Genomic DNA, 22,397 nt, shown 5'->3' with positions numbered 1-22,397 from the left:
TTATAACTTCTAGATGATTGTTGTTATATGGTTCAATCTATGTTTTTTTATGTTTTTTATGTCTATTTCATCATTCTACATGTTTTTGTTGACATATATGTATCAAAAATTAAAAAATATAAAAAATATATATATTTTTAAAAAATCGCTCCCCGATTCGCTCCCAAACCGGGAGCTTCTGAAAATGGTCGCTCCCGCTCCCGCTTCCGCTCCCGCTCCCCGCTCCCGCTCCCCGCTCCCGCTCCCGCTCCCAAGTAACATTGACTTCACCTCTGCAACTCGGCTTTTATGCAGCAACAAGAACCCTAATTCCTTCACAATTGTGGAGAGAAGTAGCCTAGAAACAATCCAAAAAACTTGATTTTCTCTTCCTCCTTCGTTCTCTTTTCCTTCGCACTTCTTCTTGTCCTTATGATTGAACTTGTGTGTATGAAGTGTGTCATCCAAGTGAAGTCAATGTCTCCTTTATATAGGCTTCTCATTGGGTCGAATTGCTCCTTTTAGGCAGACTTGTTTTTGAGTGTAGACCGACTTGATTATTGCAATATGACTTGGTCTTGGAGGGTTCTTTGACTTGATTTTGACTCAAATAAATTCTTTTTACAATATGTAACATGCCCAAATGGGTCTTCCATACATGACAATAACTTAATGACTTGCAGACTCAATGACAAGCCCTAGGAGCTCACAATGGGAGTTTGACCTAAAAATAAATTTCTTTGAGCATGAAACCCATGCCTCAAGAACAAAAATAACAAATTTATTTTTCTAATTACATCAAATACGTAAAATCATGATTACATATGTCATTATGAAGACCGAACCTAGTTACATATTTCAAAAGCGAGGAGACAACACAAACCATCATGATGCGAGGAAAGGAGTTGCTACCAACTGTATAAGCGCTGACACATAGCAGACAGTCAACCATACAGGCCGTACAAAACGTATGGGTACAAGAACTGACACATAGGAGACGAACCATTATGCAAGCCGTACATGACCTATGGGTACAACAACCATGAGAAATCAATAGTATAGGTGCTATAGCAACACAATGGATAATAGAGGCCAAATTTTATAGTTGGTACAAAGGATAGTGCCAATGCAACTAGCAAGATTGGCAAAGGTCACCTTTCAGAGGGAGACCATACCAATCAAAAAACTTTGTGGATGTTTCAAAGGACCAAGATACAGATCCACATGAGATCCTAGTGGATCTATAAACCAACAACAATTTATTATTCTTTTGGGTGCTAGAAGGATTTAGCACAAGGCAAAAAATTAGATCCAGAGATGGCAACAATCAATATCAGATTAGAGGACCAGTTGGATGAGCATCCCACTTCCTGCCTTGGAAGGAAAGGGTTACCTTGCTAATGACGAAACATGACATTTCAAAATTTGCTGAAAAGGTTGTTCTGAAATGGAAAAATCTAACAAATAAGGTGACTCATATGAAGAAGGACATCAAATCCCAGAGGATTGTCATGTATGCTATGAAGGATCATTTGATCTTGCACTTCATGGAAAAGAAGTTGGCCAGGGAGATTTTCAAAGCTCTAGTGGACTTGTTCCAAAGTGATAACAAGAATAGGAAGGTGATATTGAGAATACACTCAAATCCATCCAATGTCAAGATATGATAATGTTCCTAGTTACTTCATGAGGATCACTGAGACGCATGAACAACTTGTAGTCATTGGGGAGAAAGTGGAGGACATAGAACTCATAAATGTGGTACTAAATGGGTTTCCCAAGTCATGGGAATTGTTACCCACCAAAAGTGGGTAAACCCATAGGAGAAAAATTTTCTCCTATTTTGGACAGCCAACCAACTGGCAGCGCTATGCCACATTCCTTCGCCATTCACACCGATCATACACCTCTCATCTCTTAATTTTTATTTTGGCTGAATTGTTCTTTGCTTTGATAATTGCATTTATACACTTTTCATTATTTACATAGTCATTCACCTCATAACATCATTTGCAACATATGCAATTATGTAGAAAGAATAATCATCATCAACAATGCAGCATAAGTAAAAGAAACATCAAAAGGAAAGCACACACACATAGAAACACCAAGATTGGTCAGAGACCAGGGAAAAACCCCACAAGGGGGAAAACCCAAAATTCTTCTTCTTCTTCTATTAGATATCATTGAAAGTTCAATAGAGAGGTACAATGTACAAATATCATGATCATCGAGTTACCCAGGGCCTATACATGACTTGTTCACAACTACCTTTGTGAACAAGTCTTATTGAGAGTATAACTATATTATACTGCCATATTGATATGAGGGCTGAAACATTTAAACCCCATCACTACTTCTTGACTGAACGATATAATTGAATTGTGATGCCAATAGAGCCATATATTGTCAACGAAAACACTGATAATGCTGCTATCCATACAATTGAACTGAGGTGCCATATATGACTGATATTATGAAGCCAACCAAAGAGGAACCACACAAACTTGTACACATGACCTTCAGAAGTGTTAAAATTGGCAACAAGGGCCAAATTCCACCTTAGGACAACTCATATGATGGAGATGATTATGGCATTGGATTCCTCTTTTCGAGAGGTCCAATTTTGATATAAGGATCATCTCATTTTGACAAGTAGAAATGGAATTTTGAATTTATTCTCTCTCATGCACAAATTGTCAAGGTCGACCTCAGTCAAATGTAGGCTCATAAAGCCCAATAGATGTGTCTCCTCAGCCTCAACAAAGTGTATAAATACGAGTGACCTCTCTCTCATTTGGACATCACTCATCTCATCATATATCTCTCTCTCCTCTCTTGATTGGTTCGTACAACTTGGAGGCAACCTTTTCTACTTCGCACGTGTGAAAGGAGGATGAATTTTTGGGTTTGTTTGCTGGCCGAATTTCAGGAAATTAGAACAACATTGACCAAGGATCTTTTGACTAGCGTTGATTGCGTTTTCTTGGGCAAAATTCTGATTTTTGTAGGCTGCACTCATTGGCACATAAATCGATGTGATTGAGACTATTTGACCAGGGTTGACCTCGATGTTGACTTCAGATTTGATTGCAGAAATTACAACAATGTTTTATCTCTCCTTTGATTGGGTTGACTGAATTGTTTTGGGTTGACTTTGATTCTCTTGGAAGGCCGCATTTATTTGTTTTGACCGAGCTGCTTGGAGGACATTTTGGAGCTGCTTTGACGAGCGTTGACTTTCTGGTTAGGGTTGCAGTTGACTGTTGATTTTGACAGGACTGTTTCGGGCAAGTTAATTTGATATTTGTACTCACTCTCTCTGCTGAACTATTGAAGAATTAAAAGAAGATTTGATCAAAGGGTTTCCCCACATTGGGGTTTTTCCATGGCATCCACCATATCTTGTGTCCTCTTGTCCTGGCTTGTCTTCTGCACATGTTTTTATGTTCTATCTGCATTTACTATCAATGTGTTTAAGTTAATGTGATTGCCACTGGATCTAATTGGAAATTGTCATTGGGCTGCTAAAGGAACATTGAAGTAAATTGTGCTAAAGCATAGAACATACCATTGTTATCTAACATTAACACGGGATCAGAGCACAGGTGAAGACAAAGCTCGAGCAAGAGTGAGGAAAAACAATCACTAAGGGAAACTGTTGGACAAGGACTTGGGTCCCAATGACTACTACATCTTACTTCAAATCCGAGGACAAGCTTAAGGACAAATCCGACCATCATGCATGGAAGATGTCTGTAGATCTAACATTGGAAGAAAATGATGCCATGGACTATGTCAAAGGAAGAGTAGTGGAGCCTCCTTCAAATGCATCCGCAACTGCACAAACAAAGTACAAGAAAGGTGAGGTTAAAGCTAAGAAAATTATTGCTAATTCTATTCACAAGCCTTTAGTTGCCTATATTTCTGGTTTGGAAACATCTAAGGAGATGTATGACAAGCTGGTTGGGATGTTCAAAGGAGATAATGCAAATAAAGTTCTCTTTCTCAAGAACAAGTTGAAAGACATGAAGATGGATAGAGGAGAATCCATCCAATCCTACTTCATGAGGATTACCGAGATCAAGAATGATCTCCTATCTATTGGAGAAGTCATTGGTGACAGGGAGCTCACTCTTATTGCACTTGGAGGCCTTACAAGAGAATGGGATGTGTTCAACACCACCATCCTCAACAATGACAAGATTTCAGGATTTGATGAATTATTGGCTAGATGCACTCAAGAAGAAATAAGGATGATAGAAAGAGATAAGCCCTCAAATGGAAATAATCCTACCGCCTTCTTCGTTCATTCTAAAAGGAAGAACAACGCTGGTCCGAGAAATCAAGGTCAAGAATTCAAGCCAAGATACAAAGAAGGAAGAAAAGGAAAATGCTTCAATTGTAACAAGTTTGGCCACTTCGCTAGAGAGTGTCCTCACAAGGATACTCCAAGAGATGATGAAAACAATAACAACAACTTCAAAGGCAAGGACAATCAAAGGAACAACAGGTTCAACAACAAAGAAAAGAGGAATGCTCCTGCTGCTCAAAATGGAAATGGTCGTCCTCCCAAGAATTCGAGAAACTCCAGGTATGAAGGAGTTAATGTTGTAAAACAAAAAGAATTTTATCTTATTTCTGCCCTCACCGCTGCCTCTCCTTCAGATACATTGGATCATTGGTTGATTGACAGTGGTGCCTCATGGCACTTCACTGGGTACAAAGAAGCTCCCTCTAACTTGGTTGAAAAGAAGACGAATATGGAGATTATAGTCTGGGATAATGCCACTCATCCCATGAAAGGAATTGGGACCGTTACTCTCCACTTAAATCAAGGTCAAACTCTTCATTTACAAGAAGTGTTATATGTACCCGATCTAAAAAAGAACTTGGTCTTTGTTTTTGCGATGGAGGATAAAGGTTTCAAGGTGTCATTCATTGATGGGAAGGTTCGTGTTTGGCAAAAGAACCCAAGAGATGCATTCACTCTTGGATTCAGGGTTGAAGGTCTCTATCAGGTTGGAGGAAGTTCGTTGGGAGCAATGACTTGTGATACTTCTCTTCAATTTGAATTATGGCACTAGAGATTTTCTCACCTTCATTTCAAAGCCTTACCCGATGTAAGGAATATGGTCAAAGGGATGCCCGAATTCAACTTAGATCATGAAGGTGTTTGTCAAGGTTGTGAAGCTGGAAAACATACAAGGGGACTATTCCCCTCAAGTGAAACTTAAACCACCAATATTCTTCAGTTAGTCCATTATGATCTATTAGGTATGTTTCCCGTGACATCTTTGGGTGGATATTTGTACTATTCTATTTTTGTGGATGACTTCTCTTGCAGAATATGGATCTATTTCTTAAAGAATAAAAATGAATTTTTCAAAAGCTTCCGCTCTTTCAAAGCCTTGGTCGAGAATCAAACATGGAAGAAGATCAAAATATTGAGGACCGAATATGAGTCAAATGAATTCAAAGACTATTGTAGAGAAGTTGAGATTAAGAGGGAGACCACTACTTCATATGCTCTTGAACAAAATGGTGTTGCCGAAAGGAAGAATCATACTATCATAGAAGCCAACTGTGCCATGCTTCATGACCAAGGTCTACCGAAGTTCTTATGGGGAGAATCTACCAACACCGATGTGTATGTTCAAAACAGATGCCCACATCAAGCTTTGGACTTCAAGACACCCGAAGAAGTTTTCACCAGTAAGAAACTTGATGTTTCTCATTTTAGAATTTTTGGTTGTCCTGTATATTTTCATGTGCCAAAAGAGAAAATAAACAAACTAGATGCATATGGGAAGAAAGGAACGTTTTTGGGCTATGGTGAAACTTCGAAGGCATATAGAATCTATGTGCTTGGTCAAAGGGAAGTTGAATTAAGCCATGATGTCACTTTCAATGAAGATTTTTCTCTTAGGAAAGTTCAAGATGTTCCTATCGCTAGGAAGGAAAATGATGACGATAATGTAGGAAAGTAGGATGAACCTCTGTCTGATGAACCGATACCCGATGTAGAAGGTCCGATGGATCCCATTGATCGACCTCCTAGTGAGTCCTCTACTTCAAGAAAAAGACCTTTGTGGCTCAAAGATACTCCTGAAGATGTTGAGAAACATATTGCACCGAGGGGGACATTTCGTGAAAGCAAGAAGTCGAATAGGTATCAGTGGTACTTAGCTGCCACGAATACCATTGTACAATCTGAGCCTTGCACATTCGAAGAAGCCATGAAACACCAAGTTTGGAAGGATACGATGAACGAGGAGTATGAATTGATCATGAAAAATGATGTATGGGATATGGTTCCTAGACCCAAGGACAAGTAAACGGTCACTTCAAAATGGCTCTACAAGATCAAACATGGAGCTGATGGGAGTGCTGAAAAGTTCAAGGCTAGATTTGTTGCTCGGGGCTTCTCTCAAAAGGAAGGAGTAGACTATGATGAGATATTTGCACCGATTGCCCGATATACCACCATCCGTTCGATCATAGCCCTTTCCGCTTCGCAAGGATGAAGCCTACACCAGATGGATGTCAAAACTGCCTTCTTGCATGGCTCGCTTAAAGAGGAAGTCTATGTAGAACAAATCGAGGGGTTCAAAGTTCAAGATCGTGAGACACATGTATGTAGGTTGAAGAAATCCCCTCTATGGGTTGAAGCAAGTCCCTAGGGCTTAGTATAGGAGGATTGATAACTATCTTATGAAGTTGGGATTTACAAGGAGTGATGCTGACCCAAACCTATACTTCAAGGTTGAAAAGGATAGGCCTCTCATTCTGGTCCTTTATGTGGATGATCTCTCTCTGGCAGGTGATGACCCTCTCATTCATCAATACAAGAGGGAGTTGGCTTCCGAGTTCGAGATGAAGGACCTAGGACTGATGCATTACTTCCTAGCGCTGGAGGTTTGACAAAATCCAGGTGAGATTTTCTTTTCTCAAGGAAAATACATTGTGAAGCTACTTGAGAGATGTGGGATGGTGGACTGCAAGTCCGTGACTACTCTGATGGAACTCAACTTTAAGAAGCTATGTGGAAGTGCTGCTAGGCCCGGATTAGCGAACCCTTCCAAGTATCGCCAACTTGTAGGGGCCCTGATGTTCTTGATCAACTCCCATCTTGACATATGCTTCGCTATGAACATGTTGAGTCAATTCATGGTCGAGCTTCATCACATTCATTGGATTGCTGTTAAGAATCTCTTGAGATATCTCTGGGTCATAATCCACTATGGACTGAGATACATTGTCGGGAACTTGAGGCTACATGGATATTCATATGCTGACTGGGCTGGCAGTGTGATGGATTGTAAGAGCACGTTTGGATGCTGCTTCTCTTTGGGGTCTGCTTCAATATATTGGATGAGTAGGAAGCAAAATTCGGTTGCTTTGAGCACCACCGAGGCTGAATATATTGCTGCGAGTATGGCTTGTTGTGAAGTAGTTTGGTTGAGGAAGCTCTTCAATGAGCTATTTGAGCACATGCTAGATACAACTGTGATCCTCTGTGACAACCGGACTGAGATTTGCCTATCAAAGAATCCCATGTTCCACGACTGCTCCAAGCGCATTGATATTAGGTACCACTTTATCCAGGGTATGGTACAACGGGGAGCAATAAAGCTCCAACCAAGGTTACTTGGGAGCGAGAGCGAAAACGGGGAGCAGGAGCAACATTTTCAGAAGCTCGCAGTTTGGGAGCGATTCCAGGAGCATTTTTTATATAATATATATTTTTTTATATTTTGATGCATATATGTCAACAAAAGCACGTGGAATGATTAATTACATATAAAGAACATAAAAAACATAGATTGAACCATATAACAACAATCATCTAGAAGTTATAATCTTTATCAACCACGTCCACAAGTTAGTAACATAGTAACATACAACATATTGAGTCTCATGATTCATCAATCTTAAAGTTTCAAGCTTTCAAAATTCAATGTATAACATTTATCATCATTGATTACCAAAGTTGTACTTGTAAGCTAAGTGTAACCATTACAACAAACAATATCTAACATGAAATGAAATGAAACAACTTTCAACTTTCACAAAGCATCATATTCTTTTTTTGCTTAAGCAAGAGTCCAACCTTCTATTTCATTAAAGTGAAAAATCCATTACATAATGTACAACTGTTCACCAGGAACTTAAGAAAAAAGTGGAAAAAACCCCAGACTCCCAATTACCCAGCCCAAGGCCGAAGTCCCACCCCTTACATATCACACTGCTACCTCTTAAAAGGAATACTTAGCCTCCAAACTACTAAATCATAAATCGCTATCTTTCCAGGCATCAAGGAATCCTTCAAAGCAAAGAGCATCAGAAGCCGTAAAGACTCCGAGACCCAGAAAGCCGTGAATAGTTCTTTACCTTGCATCGCCCTACTCACTTCCTTAATCTCCACCGTTGGATCCCCCTGGTCAATCCAACGATTGTAGAGGATTTTGCAATGTGAAGAAGCCCGACTGTTAACCCGCAGGTCCCACTGACTTGCTCGCTCCATGCTGACCGTCGATCCGCTATCTCTGATCCGATGGCTACGGATCATTTTGCGCGGTGCAACCCTACCGAATATTACTGTGCGAGAAGGGCAGTAATGCCTCAGGCCCCACTGCCACGTGTTATCCGTTGAGTGGGATCGCTTCCAAAATCGTAAAACCGCTTCCCGCTTACACCGCATGCGATCGCCAGAAAACCTCCCCCAAGATGGAAAGACGATCTCTGGCATAAAACAGGGGGTATTACCGCCCAAAATCGGAACCTGAGACGGATGCATTTTCACTTTCCCTCCTTGTCTGTACCTGAACTCGTATCTAAAACTGTCACCACCATTCAACCTTACTGCTGATAAACTGGCACTCCCCTTTTGTTTCCCCCTGGGCTCTCTGAACCAATTCTTTACTTGTCTGCGAGGGTCGAAAAAGGTCTGCCACCCATACCTAAACGAGCCATACAAAAAAAGGCTACTCATACAAAAAACTCTTCCGCTTGTTCACGATACCGAGTTTTCACTTTGCATTGAGGCCACTCCTGCCAATTCATTGTAACCCTGCTATCAGGACAATTCACCCCTTGGTTGGCCAGTAGATCCGCCAACTTGTTGGCTGTTCTGCGAACATGGTTGAAACTAACAGTACGAAGACCTTGAATTCTCTGGAAAACCCAGATAAGCCTCCAGTGATTTGAAACTTTCTCCAGCTCTGTTCCACAGCTAATTCTTTTTACCGAGTTAATAATTAACTCTGAGTCCGCTTCTATGATCACATTCGAGCAGTTGTCCTGCTTCAGACACTCTAAGCATTGCTCCATAGCCATTAGTTCCGCCATGTTATTGGTAGCTTTACCTAAATGACCATGGAAGATGGAGATAATACTTCCTCTTTCATCCCTTAAAACCCCACCATAGCCAGCTGTTCCTGGGTTGCCTTTAGAAGCTCCGTCAATATTGTATTTCAAATACCCTGCCGGGGGGGTATACCAGTCATTTTTCTCCGTATTTGAAGAAATCACTTGCCTGTCCAGGTTTAGAGGAATGATTCCCTGAAGACCCAATTGCCTGAGAATTTTCAAATCTGCCTCTGAAGGAGGATTATTAGGATATTTCTTCACTGTGGATCCTAGTGTTTCCTTCAGCTGTTTTAAAATCAACTCAAGCAGGAGATGAGAGGGTTTCTTTTCTTCTTTAAATATTCTCTTGTTCCTTTCTTTCCAAACATTCCATATAATAAAACTTGGTGTAAGGGCCCAGGCCGAGTTAAGCCAATCATTATCAGAAAAGTTCCTTCTCCAATTATTGAGGGTGTTGATTATACTCCCTTTGTCTCTATCTGATTGACGAAAAATGATAGCAAAAGAATCCCATAGCCAGGAGGTAAAGCTGCAACTATTTAGTAAATGTTCCATTGTTTCCTCTTGAGCCTCACAGAGCTGGCATCTAGAAGGCCCCAGAACCCCCCTCCTCCTAATATTATCCCACGTCAAGATTTTTTTGTGATGAACTAACCACATGAAGAGTTTGATCTTCATCCACCCATGGTGCCTCCATAGGTTTGGCCAAGTCTTGTCTGGTATAAGAGAATTCAGCTTAAGTAGAATTCCTTTTGCTTCCTTAAGATTGAAGGTGCCCTCATTATTATTGCCCCATCTTAGCTGATCTTGCCCTCCTGTTACTAAGATTTTCCTTTGCTCCAGCGTTTTCCTTAGTATCTCTGCTTTTCTATTCAAGGGGCTCCCCTCTCTGCCAACGATGTTCTTCCAGATTCTCCACTTTTCTGTATGCTGAGTGTGCTCCCAGAAGTCCTTTACCTTAATTAGTCCTTGTATATCTATCTCGTGCTTAAGGTCTAAAAAGTCCTCATTAAGCAGTATTGGTTCTTGCTGCCACTTGTCCTCCCAGAAAAGAGCTAAGTTTCCCTCTTTGATCTCCCAGAAACTATTTTCTTGTACGAGGCTCCTGTTCTCCCAGGCTTTGTTCCAGATGTGTGAGCCTTTTATGTTTCCAGACATTCTTATGAGATCACTAGTGTGCCATGAGCTGGCATATTTTTCCTTCCAGATATTTGCCCATTGGGCCTTTGGATTTTGTACCCAACGCCACCAGAGTTTGGCCCCTAGAACATTGTTAAGAATTTCTTGGTCATCCAAGCCTAGGCCTCCATAGTTCTTGGGCCTACAGATTTTATCCCAAGAAACTAAGGCCCACTTTTTCCTTGTTTCCTCCTTACCCCACAGGAAATCTCTTTGTATGTTTCTGAACTGCTGTAGGACCCCTTTGGGAGCTGGGAGGGCTGATAGCATGAAAACCGGAATAGCTTGCAGAACTGCCTTAGTGAGAACCAGCCTACCAGCTAGGTTCAAAGATCTGATGGTCCATTTTTTAACTTTATCCTGTAGCTTATTGATTAATGGTTCCCAGATGCTTTTGAGCAATGGTTTAGCAGTAAGAGGGATTCCTAAATATTTTGAGGGGAGGGAGTCCCTTTGAAAGCCTAGGATTCTGGAAATATTTCTCTGAATCGCAATATTGGTATTAAAGAAAAATATTTTTGATTTGGATAGATTGACTTCCATACCTATGGCCTTGGCAAAGACGTTCAGTAACTGTTTATAGGCAGTAGCTTCTTTGACTGTAGGGATTCCCTATAGCATGATATCATCTACAAATTGTTGATGAGTCAGAGCCTGCCCATTCTCAGTTAGTTGAAGACCTTTAATCTTACCTGTAACTTTAGCATGCTTGATAGATCTACCAAGTCCTTCCATCATGAGAATGAAAAGGAAAGGAGATAGTGGGTCTCCCTGTCTGAGACCTCTGGAAGGACAAAAGATCTCTGAGGGAGAGCCATTCACCAAGATTGAAAAGCTGGAGGAGGTCACTAAGGCCATAACCCACCTGACCCAATTATGATCAAATCCAAAAGCAATAAGGACCCTCTTTATATAGGTCCAGTTGACCTTATCATAAGCTTTGGCTATATCTAATTGCATGATCATTCCAGCCTGCCTTTTGCTACTTAACGAGTGCACCACCTCTTGGGCTTGAATGATGTTGTCTAAAATTTGTCTTCCTTCCACATAACCTGATTGTTCCCCTGAGACTAGGGTAGGAAGCAAAGGTTTAAGTCTATTAGCCACTACTTTGGATATTATCTTGTAGACCACATTGCAGAGAGCTATGGGTCTGAATTTATCCGGAGTTTGCGCAATATCCTGCTTAGGGATAAGGGAGATGAAGGAGGTATTGAGCACTTTCAAAATAGTTCTGTTCAGCCTGGAATCCTCCACTACATTCAAAACATCCTGTTTGACAATATTCCAGCATGCTTTAAAAAAATCCACATTGAAACCATCCGGGCCTGGTGCTTTTCCATTCTGCATTTCTTTGAGGACATCCCCTACCTCCTCTTCAGAAACTGGCCTGTTTAGATTGAAATTGTCCTCTTTGGTTACCAGCTTTGGTATGTTTCTAGTTACCTCACTGATAGACTGCTCCCTATCTGCAATATTTTCCTGAGTGATTCTTCGGAAATGCTGAACAAACTCAGCTTCAATATTCTCATGGGCGGTGAGAAGAATCCCATCTTCGTTTTTGATTGAAGATATTCTGTTGTGAGTTCTGTTTGCCATAGTGGATCTGTGAAAAAATTTCGTGTTTCTCTCTCCCTCTTTTAGCCATTGAACTCGAGACTTTTGTCTCCAAAAAATTTCCTCTTGTTTGCACAGATTATCCCATTCTTGATGATATTTATCCACTTGGTTACTTTTATCTCTATCAAATCCATCCATGATCAGAGCTTGGTTAAGAACCTTCATTTTGTTTTCAACAGATTTTTTTCCACAAAAATATTGCCGAACTCATTTCTGTTCCAATCCTTTAGTCTGAGTTTGATATGCTTTAATCTTTTGTGGAGAAGAAACATTCTTGTTCCCTGAATCTGAAGATCTTCTGACCACCATTTCTTAATATTGTTGACAAAATCTGGGTGGGAAAGCCAGATATTTTCAAATCTGAAAGGTCTGTTTCTGAAAGTACCTATTCCTTTGATCTCTAGTTGAACCGGCCAGTGATCTGAGCCACCAAAGGGGAGAACTCTCGCTGTTACTTCCTTATTTGTCAGCATAAGATCCTCTGAGATAATGAATCTATCTAGCTTTGAGGCTACCTGAAACTCACCTCCTCTTTTGTTATTCCAAGTAAAGAGACCAGAATTCGTTTCAGTATCTATTAGGTTCATCTCATCTATGAAAGATAGAAATTCTAAAGAGTCTTTACTAAGAGTTCTGATTCCTCCTTTTTTCTCCGAAAGGGATTTAATCATGTTGAAGTCCCCACCCAAGATCCAAGGTATTCCTGCCTGTCTGTTTCTAAGCTCCACCAGGGAATCTAGAAACCTATGTTTGTCGTCTATTCTTTGAGGGCCATATACATTTGTGACCAGATAGGTGAACCTGTCTCCTACAGGTTGGACCACTACTGATAAATAGTTCCTAGTTGCCTCAGCATCTATTATGCTAATTATTTGAGGGTTCCAAAGAGTAAGAATTCCCCCTGCTGTATTCTCTGCTTTGACTTCTAGAAATTCATATCTACTGAGCCATTTGCTATGAATTTGTCTTAATTTTTGAATGGAACATTTCGTTTCTTGAATAAATATTATATCCGACATTTCTTGTTTCATCCTATTACTAAGCATTCTCTGCTTTCTCCTACTCCCTAGACCTCTGATATTCCAAGATGTAAACTTCATAATTAAAGATTTGTGAAGGAGTAGCTGGCTAGATCTTTCATCTTACCTGAATCTATCATTAGCTTTCCACACTCCATCAAGAGTTCATTCTGCTTTTTCCTGCCTCTTTTCTTGCCTAGGTTTCTTGTGGCTAGTCCCGGAGTTGTTTTCATCGTCTTCACCCCTTTGATGTCCTGCTTATTTATGTTTTTTCCTTTCTCCAACTTATTTGCCTGCGTTTTCCATAAGAACAACTGCTGTATTCTGTTGAGCTCTTCTTGAGGTACAAAATCTACTCCTTCTGTATTTCCCTGAATCAAGAACCCTTCCAGATCCAGGTTTTCTTTGTCCAGAATCTCCTACAGCTCATTTTCCTCAAGGTCCATTTCACTTTGGGTCATTTCCTGATCCATCTCAAGCTCTGTGTCACTCATTATAGTTTCTTTCTGATAATCAGTTTTTTGTGTTTGTTCACTGTCTTTTTCTTTTCTCTTTTCCTCAGAATTTTCTTCCATGGCTTGATCTTCTTTAGGAGTCTCTTCGTTTTCCTCAAGAACTCGGAATTTATTTTGGCTGACTTGTAGCCCTTCATCTTGATGATTCTTTGGTCCTACTTTGCCGCCTTTTCCTCGCTTTCCCACTTTCTGGAAGCTGTCCGTTTCCTTCATTGTGTTTATTTTGCTATTATTTACCACTTTACCGAGTGGACAGTCTCTAAATAGATGTCCATGTTCATGACATCTGAATGGAATATGCTCATAATCTATTGTTTGCACCCATTCTTCATCAAAAACCTCTAAGATCACTTCATTTGGGAGAGCTCCTGATAGATCCATTTCCACACATATCCTAGCAAAGGAAGTGTATTTCCCTCTTCTGGTGGCTTCAGAAGCTTTGACAAAACGACCTAATTTATTGCCTATGGCTGTTAATGATTCATTTTGCCAGTAGTCCAGAGGTAAAGAATAGAGTCTTACCCACACCGGTACCGAAGTGAAAGTCTCCCATTCCGGGACAAAATTCATCATCCATGGTCTCATGTAGAGTCCAACTGTTGCATAGAAGTAGGGTCCTCCTTCAAATACTCTGTCCTTGTCTTCAATGTTCGTGAACACCACAATGAAAAATCCCTTTGACCCAAGATGTAGGTCAATGCTCCCTTTAGGTTTCCAGTGATATTTGATCCAAGTCTGTAATGCTTTTTTAGTGGGCCATAGTCCCATGAACTTACAGATAATAGCATATGTCCGCATGTGATCCCTATGTGCTTGCAGGGCAGGATCATTTAAAATAACTCTGGGTGTGATCTCAGCTTTGGGTTTGCAGGGTCCCTTTTGCTTTTTGTCTTTAGTCCCCTGTTTTTTTGTCTTCTTCCTCCTTGTTCTCTGTGCCATTGTTTTTGTGTTCTTTGGCTCTTGCTGTCTCATCTTCCCTATTTCATTTCTCTTCCTCTAAAGTTTCTTTAGCATTTTCTAGAGGTTTCTTCCCTCTCCTAGCAATGGCCTCCTTGTGGGAGGGAGTGGCACTCCCTCCTTTGCGACACTCCATGCGAAACACCTCCTGCAACTTGCTGAAACCCTTGTTCGTCTTTGTGCCTCCCTACTTCTCCAGTTGTGTTCAATCTTTCACAAAGCATCATATTCATAATTCATTACTAATGAGTTATAATTGCCAACTTCAAACTTAAAATGTCATATATTATTTACAAAAATATCATAATAAGAAAAGACAAGTAAATCTATTATCTATTGCTAATGCTTGGGCCTCTTGCCGCCACGAGAAATGTCTAATTTTTTAGTCTTGTTGGAAAATCAAGATCTTTGTCATTAATACCACCTTCTAAGCATTAATATCTAGAGGTATCTTTGTCATTATCTCTGGATCTGTATAGGGATCTTTGTCATTAATATCACCCTCTAAGCATTAACATAAGATAGAAAAGGCATAGCATGTCAAGCAAGATTTTGTTTGAGTGATGCGTACATTTTTAGGAGGGGCATGATAGAGGAGTTCGACAACCAATGTCACTAACATCAACGTACATAGAGGGATTGGTGCTCTTGATTAAATACGAGTTCCATACCCTAACACATGATAAAATCCAATGGAAAAATTGCAAACCCTCCAATCCTGAAATCCCGAAAAACTGATAAGTCTGTTGGATTTTGAATGAAATCTAAAATTCCACTTTCTCCATAAGTAATCCAATGAGGTCAGAACCACTCTTAAACATCCTGATTCATTTCATGGTAATGTTAAAAATTTAAGTAAAATGATGAAAATGAAGATTAAGGAGAATGTCACTTTTACTTTAAGAATTTAACATTATCATGAATCACATATCAGTACTAGGGCCATAGGCTTGATCATTACGCTGCCCCACTCAAAACTTATTTGTTTCTTTGAAAAAAAACTACATTTGGAATATCACTGCAATGTTTTTTTGCAAAAAAGACTAAATGCTCCCGAAAAACCTGGGAGCGATTTTGGGAGCGCACTCCTGACTAGCCGCTGAGTCGCTCTCGCCCAAAGCGCGAATTAGGAGCGGGGCGGGTGGTGCTCCCTCGCAACCCTGGCTCCAACACATTAGGACGGATGAGCAAGTCGCAGGCATTCTCACGAAGCCTTTGGGAAAGGTCAAATTCTTAACCTTATGAGAGAGACTTGGAGTTGTGGAACGACCCTCCTATGAGGGTCATGTATGAGTTGGACACTGAGCTCTGGGAGCTCTTGGGGGGCTTGGGGTACTTCTTAGAGCTATGAGAGACCATGGGGTGAGTGGTTCACCTTCCCCTAGTGGTGTGCTATGTACAGGGTGAGTGGTTCACTTTCCCATATGATTGACATGCATAGGATGAGTGGTTCACGTTCTCCTATGGAATATGCGCAGGATGAGTGGTTCACCTTCTCCTGCTGATGCCCCAACACACATCCTACCCATAGAATCTGGGACTCATGGGAAGTACCTCTCATCTGGCCAATGAGTTGGGAAAAGATGGTTAGGGACCATAGCACTACTAATGGACGCATCGTGTACTGTCGTACTCCCTATGACTAGGATGCCTGGTGTTCAACAACTTGATCTGGGATCAAAGATTGACTTTTGTCAGTGGAGAGTGGTATGATCTTATGACTCATTCTCGATCACTTCTTCATTATTACTTCATGGTTTAGTACAGCAGAGCAAGGCCGTGATGACAAGGATGGTACAAGATGACAGGATGGCATGATGACAGATGGATTGGCAGGTGGAATTCTCCCTAGTTGAGAGGGAGTGTTAAAATTGGCAACTAGGGCCAAATTCCACCTTAGGAAAACTCATATGATGGAGATGATTATTGCATTGGATTCCTCTTTTCGAGAGGTCCAATTTTGATATAAGGATCATCTCATTCTAATAAGCAGAAATGGGATTTTGAATTTATTCTCTCTCATGCACAAATTTCAAGGTCGGCCTTAATCAAATGTAGGTTCATGAAGCCCAATAGATGTGTCTCCTCATCCTCAACAAGTGTATAAATATGAGTGACCTCTCTCTCATTTGGACATCACTCATCTCATCACATATCTCTCTCTCTCCTCTCTTGATTGGTTCGTACAACTTGGAGGCAACCTTCTTTACTTCACATGTGTGAAAGGAGGATGAATTTCTGGGTTTGTTTGCCGGCCAAATTTCAGGAAATCAGAACAACGTTGACTAGGGATCTTTTGACCAGTGTTGAGTGCGTTTTCTTGGGCATAATTCCAATTTTTGGAGGCCGCACTCATTGGCATATAAATCGAGGTGATTGGGATTGTTTGGCTAGGGTTGATTTCGGCGTTGATTTCAGATTTGACTGCAAAAATTACAACAGTGTTTTCTCTCTCCTTTGACTGGGTTGACCAAATTGTTTTGGGCTGACTTTGATTCTCTTAGAAGGCTGAATTTATCTATTGTTGATCAAGCTGCTTGGAGGACATTTTGGTGTTGCTTTGACTTTTGGTTAGGGTAGTAGTTGGCCGCTGATTTTGACAGGATTGTTTTGGGCAAGTTAATTTGATATTTGTACCCTCTCTCTCTCTGTTGAACTATTAAAGAATAATAAGAAGATTTGATCAAAGGGTTTCCCCACATTGGGGATTTTCCCTGACATCCGCCATATCTTGTGTCTTGTCTTGGCTTGTTTTCTGCACATGTTTTTATATTCTATCTGCATTTATTATCAATGTGTTTAAGTTAATGTGATTGCTATTGGATATAATTGGAAATTGCCATTGGGCTGCTAAAGGAACATTGAAGTTGATTGTGCTAAAGCATAGAACACACCATTGTTATCTAAAATTAACAAGAAGCCATACATAAATATCTTGCAGAGATACCTAATTGTGTGAAAAATAGATGACTGTGAGTTAAATAATTGTGCAGAGAATCATATAGACTACTATGCAAAATACCCATACAAACAGAGATGCGATATCCTGTTTGAGGCCATACAACGGAAGTGTGAAGTGATATCATGTCTGAGGACATACAATCGAAGTGTGAAGTGATATCATGTCAACTGCCATACAATGGAATTGCGAACCGATCTTATATCAAATGCCATACAACAGAAATTTTCGAGATCCATCCTAAGTATGGAAGATTACGCCATACCTCTGAACCATAGAAAGTAAAAATTATTGTTTTCGATATATATATATACAACCAGAGCGTCATATTATACAAACCCTAGATGTGTATGGAGAACAAGTTGAGTCTGGTGATTTGCGTATGACACCATTACAGAGATGTGAGTTACATATGTTAAATCATATCAAAAGTCACACAAATCGAACCACATAGAATAACGATGCAAGCCATGAAAAATTACGATGACTGTAACCGACATTGGATTAGCGATAGAATTGAGATGACTATAGAATGGAATTGCGATACCTTTGGAATATGCGCATAACATAGAGACAACGAGATTTGTCCATAAGAAGTTGCTATATGCGCTGGTGCACAACTTCTGCAAAGTTGATGTATGATTGGATCACAATAACACACCACAAGGTTATGCATACCAAACCACATAGGCATACGAACCATAACCGCAGACATTCAAACCAATGTGGAAAAAGTCGAAGTCAGGATTAAATCGGCAAGGGTCCAAAAGTTGAAAAACTCGTTAAAGTCTAGAGTTTTTTGAAAAAGTCGGCAAAATAAAAAAAAAAAATAATATTCATTTTTTTTTAACATCTAGAATATCCACAACATCAAATAAATGCATTTCCACATAAACATGTAAAGAAAGCTAACATATAATATGTATATGAAGTCTAGTGCTACATCACATATCAAAATAGTGAATCAACTCCTGAATCTTGAGTCTTGTCTGAGTCTCAACTCTCAAGAGTCAAAATATCAACAAAAAATATAATAAATGTATATCATGAGTCATCTAAAAGTCATAAAGTAATCAGTCACTGAGATCCTCTTCCCCTTTTACGGGAATAGGGAATGGCTTTGCCTTTTCCTCTAGAGGAAGAAGGCCCAACCCCTAGAAATACAAATGGAGTTAGTTGTCCTCTAGAAGCCAATAAAAGAGGTGGCCTCTGTCTAATGCTGCTGCTGCCCATCCTAGATGGTGTCACCTCCTCCTCATCATCCTCATCTAGCTCTGCCCCCTGACCCTGATGTTGCTCCTCCTCCTCTACCTCTGGTTCTCCCTCCCTTGCAACTGCTACCTCCTCTAGATCCACACCTAACCAATCCAGGATCGAGTCCATGGTTAGCTTCTCAGTCTCGACCCTCCGTGTAGCAATGGTATCAATATTGTCCAATGATATGGCTTCCACATCAAGAGGTGTCTGAAGTCGTCTCACCCACAATCGAAGATTGTAGTAGACGTAGACCATGTCATTGAGGCGTTGGGACTCCAATTTGTATTAGGGTCATAGATTGTAAATTAGTACTTAGAAAATTTAAATATTAAAGATATTCAAATGAATTCAAAAAAATTATTTTGAATTTTTTTTACCTGTTGGGCTTTTTGCTGTGTATTTTGTCAAATACACTCCAATTGCGTTCACACCTAGAGGAACTGCATGTTTGGCTGAGCACTCGAACGACAAGCTTTTGGAGATGGGGTACTCTGTCACCATAGCTTGTCCACCAAGCATCTACAAGTTAAAGGAAAAAATAAAAAAAAAACATTGAAATTCTAAACTTAAAAGTTTGAAACAAACTAAAGCTTACCTGACATTTTGTTCATCCTATTCTCAATAGCCATGGTAAAACCAAATGTGCCACACCCAATCCTATATACCTCCATTTTTGTAGAAAAATATTCACGTTCTTTCTCAGATGACACCATCCTCTCAACACAAGTGAAGAAACCATCCATCACCTCAACATCAAATCTAAAACCACATGCGTAAGAAAATGCGGGGTTGAGGTAGATACCTGTAGCATGAATGGGGCAATGGAGGGTATTGTTCCATCGCTCATCAATCACTCTCCATATGACCTATTGTTTCTCTAACCCCTCGTCTCCCTTATCTTCATAATAAGCATGAATGGCTTCTTTGGCCCTATCCATGGCCATGGCCTCATACATGTAGCCCATTGTGGGCTTGTCTCCATCAACCAACCGAAGAACCCTTACCAAAGATTCTGAAATGGCACACACCTCCTCTACTCCTGCCCAAAAGCTCAGATCATATGAAACTAGTCTGCATATGCCCTCTCCCTTTGGTTTGTAGCTAATAGATAAAGCATGTCAATCCAGTGAAAGAAACATGTTCTTCACATTCCACATAGAATTCAATAGACACTGAAGAGATATGAAAGTAGTGGCAAATCGTGTAATGGTAGGATGCACCAACTCTTTGTTTTTGGTGATTTTTCTCATCAAGCTAAGCACAAATGCATGATTATATATAAATTTTGTTATGCTCCTGGATGATTCAACAATATCCCTCACAATAGGAATCTTCCCTATATCCTCCAACATCGAGTCAATGCAATGAGTAGCACAAGGTGTCCAAAACAAGTTAGGATACCTCTCCATAAGCAACTTGCCAACTGCAACATAATTTGCAGCGTTGTCCGTTATGACTTGGACAACATTGCTTGGGCCTACTCCCTGAATGAAGAGGTCCAACAACTCACATAATGTACGTGCATCTTTAATGTGTGCAGATGCATCAACATATTTCATAAACATTGTCCTCTTCGGACAACTAACCAAGAAGTTAAGAAAGGTCCTACCCTTTTGGTCATTCCAACCATCTGACATGACTGTGCATGCAATTAGTTCCCATGGTGCCCTAAACTCCTCCAATATAGAAGTGCAATTAGTCTTTTCATCTTGAAGAAGAGGCCCTCTCAATTCTGCAAAGGTGGGGGCTTTGTACCCTGGGCCAACGACAACAACAACATCAAACATAGGTTGGTAGAATGGGTTTGTCTTGGCAATGTTGAAAGGAACATCACTCCATAGAAGACATTTACTGACCAACTTGTCAGCTTCTGCCTTTTCCTTTTTTTAAGTGCTGATTTGATGCCAGGTTGTGCACCAGGTGTGGTTCTAGGAACAAAAAAAGATGAGATAGATGAGGGGTTGGGACATATGGGTGAGGAAGGTGATGCTGAAGAAGCACTGCCACTCTCAATTCCCCCCACTCTTGAGGCCCCTACAAGTTGGAATTTTAGTGCTGCCCTGGTGTCTTTTCCCTCCTCTTTATCCATCAATGATTGAATGGCCCATCGGATGATTTCTGGAGATGTATTTGGGCAAAGGTCAACATTTTGCTCCGGAATTTGCCCCAAATGGAATTTTAACCTGTTGATACTTTCTAACATATGCTTGCCACACAACTTGCAAGTATAATACATTCTATTGATCCCCCCAGATTCAGGTATAGTATCAGGTTCACCATATTCCCACATAGCGTCCAAAAGCCTCGACATTTTATTTTAAACTTTGAACTTGAATTTAAACATGGGCACAATTTTTTTTTGAAACAAATTAAAAATTTCCCATCACATAAGAAGCAAACACAAATGCAATAGTTGATTTTAGATTTTAAATGCCTGTTCTCAGTCACTTGAAAACACTCAGATTCAGTAAACAAGGGTTTGAATTTTTGTCATTTTATTCTTGAAAGTTGAAGTTTTGCTTCAATCTAGATTCTAAACAATGTTTCCCTTTCAAAATTCTAGGCAAAAATAAGATATAAACAAACTAATATAATTATAGAGAATTATAGAAAGATTTAAGAAGCCATTTGTGTAAAAAAAACTAAGAAAGAAATTAAAATACATACATGGCATCAACAATTCGACACTTTGAATCTCTCACATTGACCAGTGGACAAATCTCCAAATCCCCACCACAAAACTAGCAAATCTTCTCCTCTAGGGCAATGGCAAACAACGATGAATCTCCATAGCGCCGAATGGGAGAAAAAACAACAACCACTGATATTATTTTCGACCTTTTCGGCCTCTTTATCTGCGGTCTGGGAGGATGGTCGACTTTTTGGGTCGACTCCCGATAAAATCGGGCATAAAACGATTTAATTGTGATTTTTTCGGGACTGAAAAAGTCTGCAAAAAATCGGCTGATGAAATCGTTTTGCTGAAAAAATCGCCATTTTGGGAATTAACCCCGATTTTTTCATCAATCACTCTCCATATGATTTATTGCCTCTAGACAAGGCTTCACTCTTTTGCCCTGTTTAATTAAGGGATTTATGGAGAGTGATTGAGAATTGTTAAAATTGGCAACCAGGGCAAAACTTCATGTGGGTCATCTTATTCATGGCTAATAATACTTTTATTAGATTCCTCTCGTCGAGAGGTGTAGGATTGATATAAAGATCATCCAATTCCGATAAGTATTCATAGAGATATGAATTTATTTTGATTATGGAATTATTATCAAGCCGACCTACAACTCATGTAGGCTCAGAAGCCCAACAGTCGCATCTATTCACCCACCAACGTTGTGTATAAATATAAGAGGACTTTTCCTCATTTAGACTCACTCATCTCATCACATCTCTCTCTCTCTCTACTGCGCAGATATGAGTCTCTTCTCTACTGCGCTGAAATGGGTCTCTCTCTCTCACACATGTGAAGCCGGAAGCTGTTGAATTTGAAGCTGCAACTGCAGAAGTAAAGATTGACTTGCGTGG

The 22,397-nt window shown here is 40.1% G+C and overlaps 1 protein-coding gene across 1 annotated transcript in view; it reads right to left on the bottom strand.

The window, feature by feature from the left end:
* LOC149204945 (uncharacterized) overlaps nucleotides 1-22,397 on the bottom strand; it is a 165,392-nt gene that overhangs the window by 5,434 nt on the left and 137,561 nt on the right. The gene's annotated exons all lie outside the window — the stretch shown is intronic.

Source organism: Pinus tabuliformis, chromosome 1_2, assembly GCF_031772625.1.
Source record: "Pinus tabuliformis cultivar Carrire ecotype Pingquan chromosome 1_2, CPIR1, whole genome shotgun sequence".
In the NCBI taxonomy this organism is placed as follows: Eukaryota; Viridiplantae; Streptophyta; class Pinopsida; order Pinales; family Pinaceae; genus Pinus; species Pinus tabuliformis.
Note: the sequence above shows the minus strand (reverse complement) of the source record. Positions and strands in the feature narration are given on the sequence as shown.